We start from the raw sequence: 9,297 nt of genomic DNA on the forward strand, positions 1-9,297 counted from the left end.
TTCTATTCTTTGAAGAGTTAAAAGTGCAGAATATGCCAGTATTTGATGTCATGGCTTTCAGCAAGACACATGTGATGCACATCCTGTAGATGTTTCTTGGACAGATGACAGAGGAACCTTTTATTTTTAAATTTTGTGACTTCAATGACACACACTCAAAAAAAGTACAAGAACATGGTGTGTGTGTGTGTGTGTGTGTGTGTGTGTGTGTATATATATATATATATATATATATATACACACACACCATATTCTTATACTTTTACTTAATTATTTGAAGTTCTTTTTCTATCTATCTATCTATCTATCTATCTATCTATCTATCTATCTATCTATCTATCTATCTATCTATCTATCTATCTATCTATCTATCTATCTATCTATCTATCTATCTATCTATCACTATAATAACACAGTAAAGCTTAATTGCTACAGAGGTAATGGATGAGGTTACGTGCCTCTTTTACTCAGCCAGTCACAACCAGTAACATCTCCATCTCTGCCAGACAAACATTAGGAACGAGTAGTCCAATTAATATGATCAGGTGGCCTGTTCCTGTATACACACACACACACACACACACACACACACACACACACACACACACACACACACACACGCATACACACACACATACATACACTTGTGTTCACAAAAGCTCTCCGATCTGCATAACAGTCTCATGTCTTTGGCATCTGGTCCTGTCTGGTCTGCTTCATGCTTTCCCACCCAACCCCCCCCCCCCCCCCGGTGGTTACCCCCACACCCCCAAGCGGCCATGGAGAAGTACCAGTCCTGACAATAGTGGGAAAGACAGGGTTCTTTATGAGCCAGGGGGGCCTCCATTGAGGGAGGTAAGGCGTGAGTGGGGCAGAATAATAATGGCAGACACCACGCTCTGTTCATTAAGGCATGGTGCTGCAGCTGCCAGCTCCATGCCTGCCTGTGCACTCATCTCACCCTCGCGCCGATTCAAAACGGAGGCCAGAGCGCCAGGGGCACGAGGGTGGCGTCTGAGCCGTGGCCAAAGAGTGAGGGGACGAGGGAGGTAGCGTGTGCAGCCCCACTGGCTGGTGTCGGCCCACCACAGTCTCCGTCAGGCCATTATTAAAAGCTACGCCAACACTATGGCATGTATTACCCTTCAGTGGGCAAAGTTATTTCTGCATGTCCTGGGACAAGAATATGGTGTTAGAATACGCTTTGATAAACCATCTAAACATCTGTGTTACTTGAGATCAGTCAGAACTATATCACATATGCTAAAAGTTTATCCTTTAATCTATAATAGAATGAACTATGTGATGGGCTGTGGATTTTATCATTAACTCACCTGATACTTTTTTTTGGCAAAACAGTTTTTTGAGCCTTTCAGAGATCTATTCATCTCTTTTGCGTATTTGTTTGCTCATTCATTGTTAGTTTTTTAATTTGCTTCCTCAGCTAACTGGCATTTTTGCAAGCAATAATACTTGGGCTTTGGGAGAGAGGAGGGAAAGACAAACAGAGTGATGCACAGTGGAGTTTGCACAGAGACTACGGGAAGTGCCTCCGGGATGCTGCCTCTCCTGTTCACACAGCTGAGCCTTTGGCTCTTTCTTCCTTTTCAATGCAACTATGTCAAGAGGATCTTTGCTCAGCCCCACTCATTAGCAGTGCTAGTTGCTTTATTGTCCTCTTTCTATTTTCCCCTCGTTATCCATCCCTGACTGCAAGCAAAACTATTTACTTTGAATTGTAAATAAGTGCATTATATATGTAAATGTCCCAGTGCTCTTCACAAAAAGATTCACAGGGAACTCAAACATGTTATTCCACCATTTAGAGAAGGAGGATCCAGTGTCTTTCATCATAGTTATGAATTTCATAACTAAGTGTTGATGTCAGAAGTTCAAAGATATTATGCAGGTTAAAGATCTGTTTGCTTAATTAAATGTAATCAAACCAAGCTCTAGTAATGTTTTTGAATGTATAGTTTGCATATTGAATAATGTAGTGTATATGCTTATATGAAATGGTGTCCTGCACCCTAGTTTGGTGGTTCAGTATATTTCTAACACAGACAAATACCATAGGAAAACAACAAACACAGTAGTCAACTATTACATAACGATAGTGTGTATACATATATATGTGTGTGTGTGTGTGTGTGTGTGTGTGCGTGCGCGTGGGTGTGTGCGTGCGCGTGTGTACATTACAATTGTTGCTTGTGATCTTAAAAAACAATCATAAAATTAACAACCTGATAAAAGCCTCCTCTTCGTTCTTATCTGAATTAGCCCCTAGATTTCAGAAAATAGAACACGGCGTGTATTAAACCACGCTGTACAGGTAGCTCTGTGACAGCCCCAAGCCCATTCCATGTCTTAACGAACGGAGCTCAGTGTTCATTCACGCATTAGAGAAGCATGCGGCAATCCTAACAAAGGAAGATGGCAACGTCTGCTGCAGTTGGTGCCAGTTCATTTGTTTTCTTTGCATCCCCTCCTTCTGTGCAGCACTCACGCTCCCCCTACGCGCAAATAAACCCTCTCTACTAATTAATATAGTAAGATCTGATGGGCATAGAGCTGAGCCTGATTGATATACACCTCAAATCTGCACACACACACACACAAACACACACACACACACACAGACACACATACACACACACACACAGACATTAACACATATGCATACACACAGATCTTTGAATAAAAAAGACCATGATGCAGCTCACCTCCTGTGCCAGTCCAGCCATCTTAGCTATTTCAGTGAGATCTCCCTCAAGATGGCCTCCAGGCCAGCCTCCCTCTGTGCGGCTGGGCTCCAGGGGCTGACCGGGGCTGACCGGGGCTGACCGGGCTTTGTCGCCGGTGGCATGGGCACGGCTTCCCCTGTTCCCCGGAGGGCCACAGATGGCACGGTGTTTTCCAGAAAATGGAGGATGTTCCCACTCTGGGCGTCCTGTCTCTCCCACAGTATCCGCCCATGCTCCCGCCATGCTCCTCCATTACGCCGTGTTATGGACGGGGAGTGGACGCTGAGGGCAGAGCGAGGAAGCAAAAATGAGAATGAAGCATTACAATACAATCCATGTTATTATTGCCAAGCTGGTGCCATGGCAACCGCCTAACGGTTTGTTTTGTGGATGCTGCATTACATACATTCTGTAACGCATATGCTCACCCATGTGACAATGAAGCATGTCACCATATTGCTATTAGAGGCTTAGATTTCCCTTAAAAACAAGTATTTCTGATAATGAAAATGACATTTTAAAGACACCTTCCTTGGGACACTGGGAGAAACTGACACCAATCACTCGCCTAGACAATATAATAATTTATTACAATGTATAATTTTACTGGTAAAATTATGCAGCATCATAAAAATACCTTTTTTTTTAAAGGACCTCTTTAATTTTAGATGGTTTAAATTAACATGAACGTTTAGTGCATCATACAGTATAGTTCCACAATTATGTCTATTCGGATAAAACCATTTAGAAACATATCCACTGGTAAAGAGGTAAGAGTCAAAAGGAAGAAGCAGAGAGATTATTGTTCAGATCACCACCTCTTCCCATGTGTGTCCAAGCTACAACTGCAATCATATTCATGCGCTTTGATTGGCTAAGCTATCTTTGCTAACATGAAATATAGATTATTGGATCAATTTTCCCCCCAGACGTTTCAGAAAGAATGAAAACACAATTTTATTCAACACACAATGAGATTATAGTAACTTGTAATGCTCTGTTTATACAGTCACACACCTATATGCACTAACAGAAGCTAAATGTAGCTTCTCTTTCTATCACATTGACTCAATATGCATTCTTAAAATGAGCAGAAAATGCTTAAGTGTCCCTGTAATGTTCTTAATAACTTGTGTAGGAACATCTCAACCTTGTCTTTATTTGGGAAGTAAAACTGTGAATATTGGATTATTAGATCCTTTATGGATCCCCTCTTGTAGGCTACTTGTGTTCTTGTGATATTTGTAAGGCTAATTTCTGGTGTTAACCTCTGTATTCCAAAGCCATTATAATCAGATTCCATTGCACAGGATGCCACATTTCTGTTACGGGTTTGACTGAAAAGAGTGAATTCCTGCTATTTTGTTTTCTACCTGAAGAGTCCAGTCGGCTATTCAGCGGCGTCTGTTTCAGGAAGAAGGCGAGGATCATTTCTACTTTCGGTTATCTAGCTTTATGACATGCATTTATACTCATACAGCTAGATAACCAAAGAGAGAAACCAACCCCCTGCACGTCTGCCGCAAGTCCTGCCGAAGCGATGTGAAATTTTGAGAACGATGAACAGTGTCACACATCTGAAAGACATAACAAACACAATAAGACAGCTAATAATCACACTAAAAGACCTGTGTATCCCTAATAAGAAATGCAGGCTATATTTGCCTGCCATGTAAAGGAGAAACCTTTAACCTCCCTCAGGGTTTGATTGGCTACGAAAATAACATCAAGCAGTTTATCGTTGTAGTGTCGCAAGGACGTGCTATGTTTCAGCATGAGAGACCAATTTCTAAATGCAAAAATTAATTTAATAAAATTTGAAATTTATGCTTCCTCTTCAGAAAACGATCTTGCTCGCTGACGGAAGAAATTGGGCCTGAGTCATATTTAGATACATATTAAAGTTAATCAAGATTGATTTAAAATAATAATATAATAATAATAATAACAATAATAATAATAATAATAATAATAACGTTCATAAACGAATATTTTTATGAAGAGGGATCCACATTTGTGTCATAAAGCTAACAAGCACATTTGTCACCCCATAACAACTTTAACAAAACTGTAAAAAATAATAATAATAAAAAATTTAAAATAGCATAAAAATCCTAATGTGGTATGCGTTTGTGCTTTTTCATTAAATACGATTTTAGCGCATATGTTATGCGCCAACATTAAAACTGATTATTTGAGCTGGAAGACTCTGCACGTAGGCCGCGCGGTGTTCCCCAGAAAGCTTCCCCACGCGCACTGCACACTATGCACATCACGTCTCACCTGCGCCATCATGAAATTAAAAGATGAGTATGATCAGTCAGCAAAACACACAAGATTGTAGCAGATATCACAGCTCCGTTTAATCTCGTTAAACAGCAAGTACAGGCAGAACTTAGTGTATTTAATACTGCTGTGCAAGTGCCGGTAATTCCGCTTACTCTGCCACCTTGAACCTTTCACCCACAGATATATTTCAGACAGGTTACAATAAAATTAATATTCATACTGAAAACCATATACATAATCCAGTAATCGCTAATCGTCGATCTGGTCATATATGCACTATTAACTCCGCTGAAGGCCTAAGTGAAATCAATATTTCATATGAACTTATCTTACAATTTCTAAAATAACTTTGACAGCCGTAAAAAAATTTAAATAAAGTCTTTTGTAAATCAATTTTTGTAAATGTTACCATGATTACGCACATCGGAAAAACAAAAATAAAAAATCTGACCGATATCAGAAAAAACAATATAAGCTTATCTTTTTTGTGTGGCAGTTGCAGTTTAACAATTAGGCCCATAGTGTGCAGTACTTTTGTAGAGACCCCTCATAAATATTCTACTATTGTACACACGTATTTAGTGACATGTGAATTACAAGTAATGGCAAATGCACCCTATAGTCGAGCTGTAGCGTCCACCGTGGCATCCATTGGATGCTGACCTCTTTATTACTAAAGAGGTCAGCAATAGAGTTCAGAAATCTCACAAAAACTCTCATTTCGCACAAAGCGACAGACTGGATCTACCACAAGCTGTCATCCCACATACAAAAAACACGGTATGCTCAGAGAATGTACTAGTTTGTGTCTTATTTCATACGCCTATTAGATTAGCGCACCTAACGTGGTTTAAGTAGGTCGTCTAAGACTAGCCTTTAATAAAGACAACATAGCAGATTTCTGTGTAAATTGTGGTCTAATTTGTAAAATGTTTGTTCACCACCATTAATTACTCAAATTACGCATTCTTTGAAAAGATAGCACATTTTGTGTTTTTTGTCCAGCTAGAAAGAATACCTCTCCACTCCATTCGCGCAAGATCAGATGTGCATTATAACGCAGTATCTTCGGTATCTGCACATGGGCTCACCAATTGTGCAGGTATGTTACAGTACACAGCCAGTCGGTAGAGTCCACACGTCTGCCTTCCACACTTGCTAATCCCGGAGCCCAGACAGAGTCTTGATGTCAAAGTTCTAGCTTCTTCTTCTTCTTCTTCTTCTTCTTTTTTTTGCTTATGTAGCCCTAGACACCTACAACAGGTTGCGTGTCATCCTCACACCGGGACCGGTTTATTGACCGCGATGTCGCGTCCGTCCATCCGACCAGCGTTTTCTTCCCTGTGCGCTCTCGTCTGCAGTGACGTCAGCTCAACTGCGTAAGCACAGGCGTCCAAAGCGACCAATCGCAGTGCGAGTGCGCCGGTCAAGAAACTGCGCGTACAAATGTGTAGGGTGGGTGGGGTTGGACGACTCAATAAGTGTAAAGTCGTTTGCAAAAAAAATTTCTCAATTATCTTACCTATAGTAAATGTTCCAATTAGACTTCTCTTTGACAAATTAGTCATTTGTAGATTGAGAATTTTGATGTACTTTTGATGTATTTTTAGCTTCAGATTTCTCCAGTCTAGAAAGGAAAACTCAGCCATACCCATTTGATTTCAGATGTCTAGACTAAAAGTGATTTTATAGGTTTATGTGTGAAAATAGGAGATTTAATATTCTAATTAAAAAAAACCCCGCACAATAATCCATAAATTGTATTTGCACTCAAAGTAGCACAATGAAATCTTTTTGACTGTTAAGATCACTTTGTGTGGGACACCTTTTAAGAAGAGAGTATTGTAACTATTCTCTGACCAGTGTTTAATGTCAGTGCACGACTTGCTTCTGTGCAAAATATGCAGTACGTATAAGACCTTAAAAAATCTGAAAATAAAGCGTGAAATTAAAGCGAAGAAAATCAGTCTATGGCCGTTGTTCTAATAGATTTTGTTGAACAGTCGAATAAGTTAGTTGTCTCAGGTAACGTGGAAGGCAATTCTGGATAATTTCGTTTACTTATTAACTTTCTGTTAATTATTGTTGTAACTAATAATCCGACAAGAAATGCATTATGGTTTTTAAACATATTTCTGTGGTTAAATTTATGCTGTTTTTATTTTCATTATATATAATATAAAAGATATTATATATATAAGATTCCAGGGGAATAACTGCAGTGCACTGTAGTAAGAGATGTAAAGATATTCAAAATTCTAGTAAAATACACAGAGTTTCCAAAGAAACAGAACGTTTCGGATTTAGGTCCTTCATCAGCTCTGCAAGCAAAGTGCTTCTGAATTAGTAGTAGGAGGAGCCAGTTTATATAAGTAAAAGTAGAGGTTTAAATCATAACATTCTTTCCATGGGGTGCTGAAGTTCCAAGAGTGTAGATTAGTTATTTTTCTTTTCGTTTCCCAGTTTCAATCCTGCCTTAGCGACAACTGGCAATGCATCAGATATGTCATTAATGCAGTGTCCATTTACTAATCAAATGCCTTCCCACTGGAAACGACAGATCCTTAATTCTGATGGTCCGAAGGTGTTCAACAAACCGATCAGCAAGACTTCTCTTGGTTTCTCCAAATTTGTTCATGTAACACGGAAAATATTTAGCGTTTGTTAATTTATTGTTTTCAGTTCTGCTGTTAGACTATTTCACATATAGTGGATAACACATTTACTTGCAGTACACATTGTGTAGGTACTATAGCTACTATAGCTACTATTATTAGACATTATATATAATAGAATTATAAACAACAACAACAGCAATAATAATAACAATAAACAATAACAATAATAACAACAACAGCAACAATAATAATAAGTATTATTATTATTATTATTTACTCTGCCCTTACATGAAGAAAATGAAGAAAATATAAAGTAGAATAATTTCTGCTACGTTTATTATGGCTTAATTAGAATACACTAGTAATTCATTTCATCAATGTTTTGGTCTTTTGATATTTCAGGTTACTTTCTAAGGAACAGGTGCTATATATTTTATTTAAAGCAACCTAATCTTTAATAGAATTTAACAGAGCATATATATTTGATATAATATATGCATTATTCAATATCAAAGTATTTTGACTTGGAAGTGATGTGAGAAATGTATTTTATGTAATAAACAATTAGTATAAAAATACTGACACAGTGGAAGCTTACATTTAACTTTAGGCTGGAATCTTTCATTTAATGTTAAGATGTTTTAATGAAGGCAGTTTAGCAGGCATTAAGTTGTGCTCAGGAAGACAATAACTGTGACCTACACAAGCACAGAATCTACATAAGACCCAGTCTAAAGGAGCTAAATAATTTCTACCTTAAAGTATTTAGGTTGTGTAATTATATATTGTTACTGTTTAGTCCAGCACTGCATAGTCTTTGAATCACATTTAGCCCTGTAAGGTACATTAATCTATTAATAATTATATTCAATAACCAGTGTTACTTAGCTATAAACTTGTCAATTGTATTATCTTATAATTTTCTCATCTACTTGAAATCAAAGGAATATTTCCAATGTTTCTGTAACAGTGGTGACAGAATGTGAATGTGAACAAATGTGAATCTGCACTCAGAAGTGTGGTACAGCCCAGTTTCCCGTCACTGTTTAATTGATTATTTGTGATGAATGTTTTGTCTGATACATATTTAAATACACTTATATACAGAAGTAATTAAATACATTTTTTTTTTCCAAAACTACATTCTTAAAAAAAAAAAAAAAAAAAAAACTTTACAAAATATAAAGCAATTGGAGTATTATGTGGATTCAGACGTTTGAAGTCTATAGGAATGCATGTCTGAATTCCACCAAGCCGTGAGTATGATTATAATGCAACTTTGATTCAGTGCTGTGTACCGAAGTGACTGTGGGTGTTGACCTCTGCCCCTCAACTGTCTGGATAACTGTCTGGATAACCTCTTAGCTTCTATGGGGTGTGTTGGGTGGGGTGGCAGGGTCCTGTCTGCCACCAACAGTCCAGACAGACCTAGAAAGCATCTGGCTGGGGAAGGGTGAGAGGACATGGGGTGACAATGCACCCCTTTTCACAATGTCTGGGAGTATGGCTAGAGTGGAGTGGCCCCACCACAGAGTTAGGCTGGGCCAAGGACCTAGACATACTCAGCGTGATCTGCATAGACAAACACACAGGGAAAGGCACACACATTCACTCACTCGTGTACATGGAATCACAGTTCAAAGAAA

General features: G+C 38.5%; 1 long non-coding RNA gene across 1 annotated transcript in view; it reads right to left on the minus strand.

Moving 5' to 3' along the window:
• LOC113588527 overlaps nucleotides 1–6,375 on the minus strand; it is a 10,437-nt gene extending 4,062 nt beyond the window's left edge. Inside the window, exons 1-3 of the long non-coding RNA XR_003411860.2 lie at nucleotides 6,125–6,375; nucleotides 4,118–4,321; nucleotides 2,724–3,026 (exon numbers count right to left, since the gene is read on the minus strand). This is a non-coding gene — a long non-coding RNA (uncharacterized LOC113588527). The remainder of the gene's footprint in view (nucleotides 1–2,723; nucleotides 3,027–4,117; nucleotides 4,322–6,124) is intronic.
• Nucleotides 6,376–9,297: the final 2,922 nt, after the last annotated feature.

Source organism: Electrophorus electricus, chromosome 2 (assembly GCF_013358815.1).
Source record: "Electrophorus electricus isolate fEleEle1 chromosome 2, fEleEle1.pri, whole genome shotgun sequence".
Lineage (NCBI taxonomy): Eukaryota > Metazoa > Chordata > Actinopteri > Gymnotiformes > Gymnotidae > Electrophorus > Electrophorus electricus.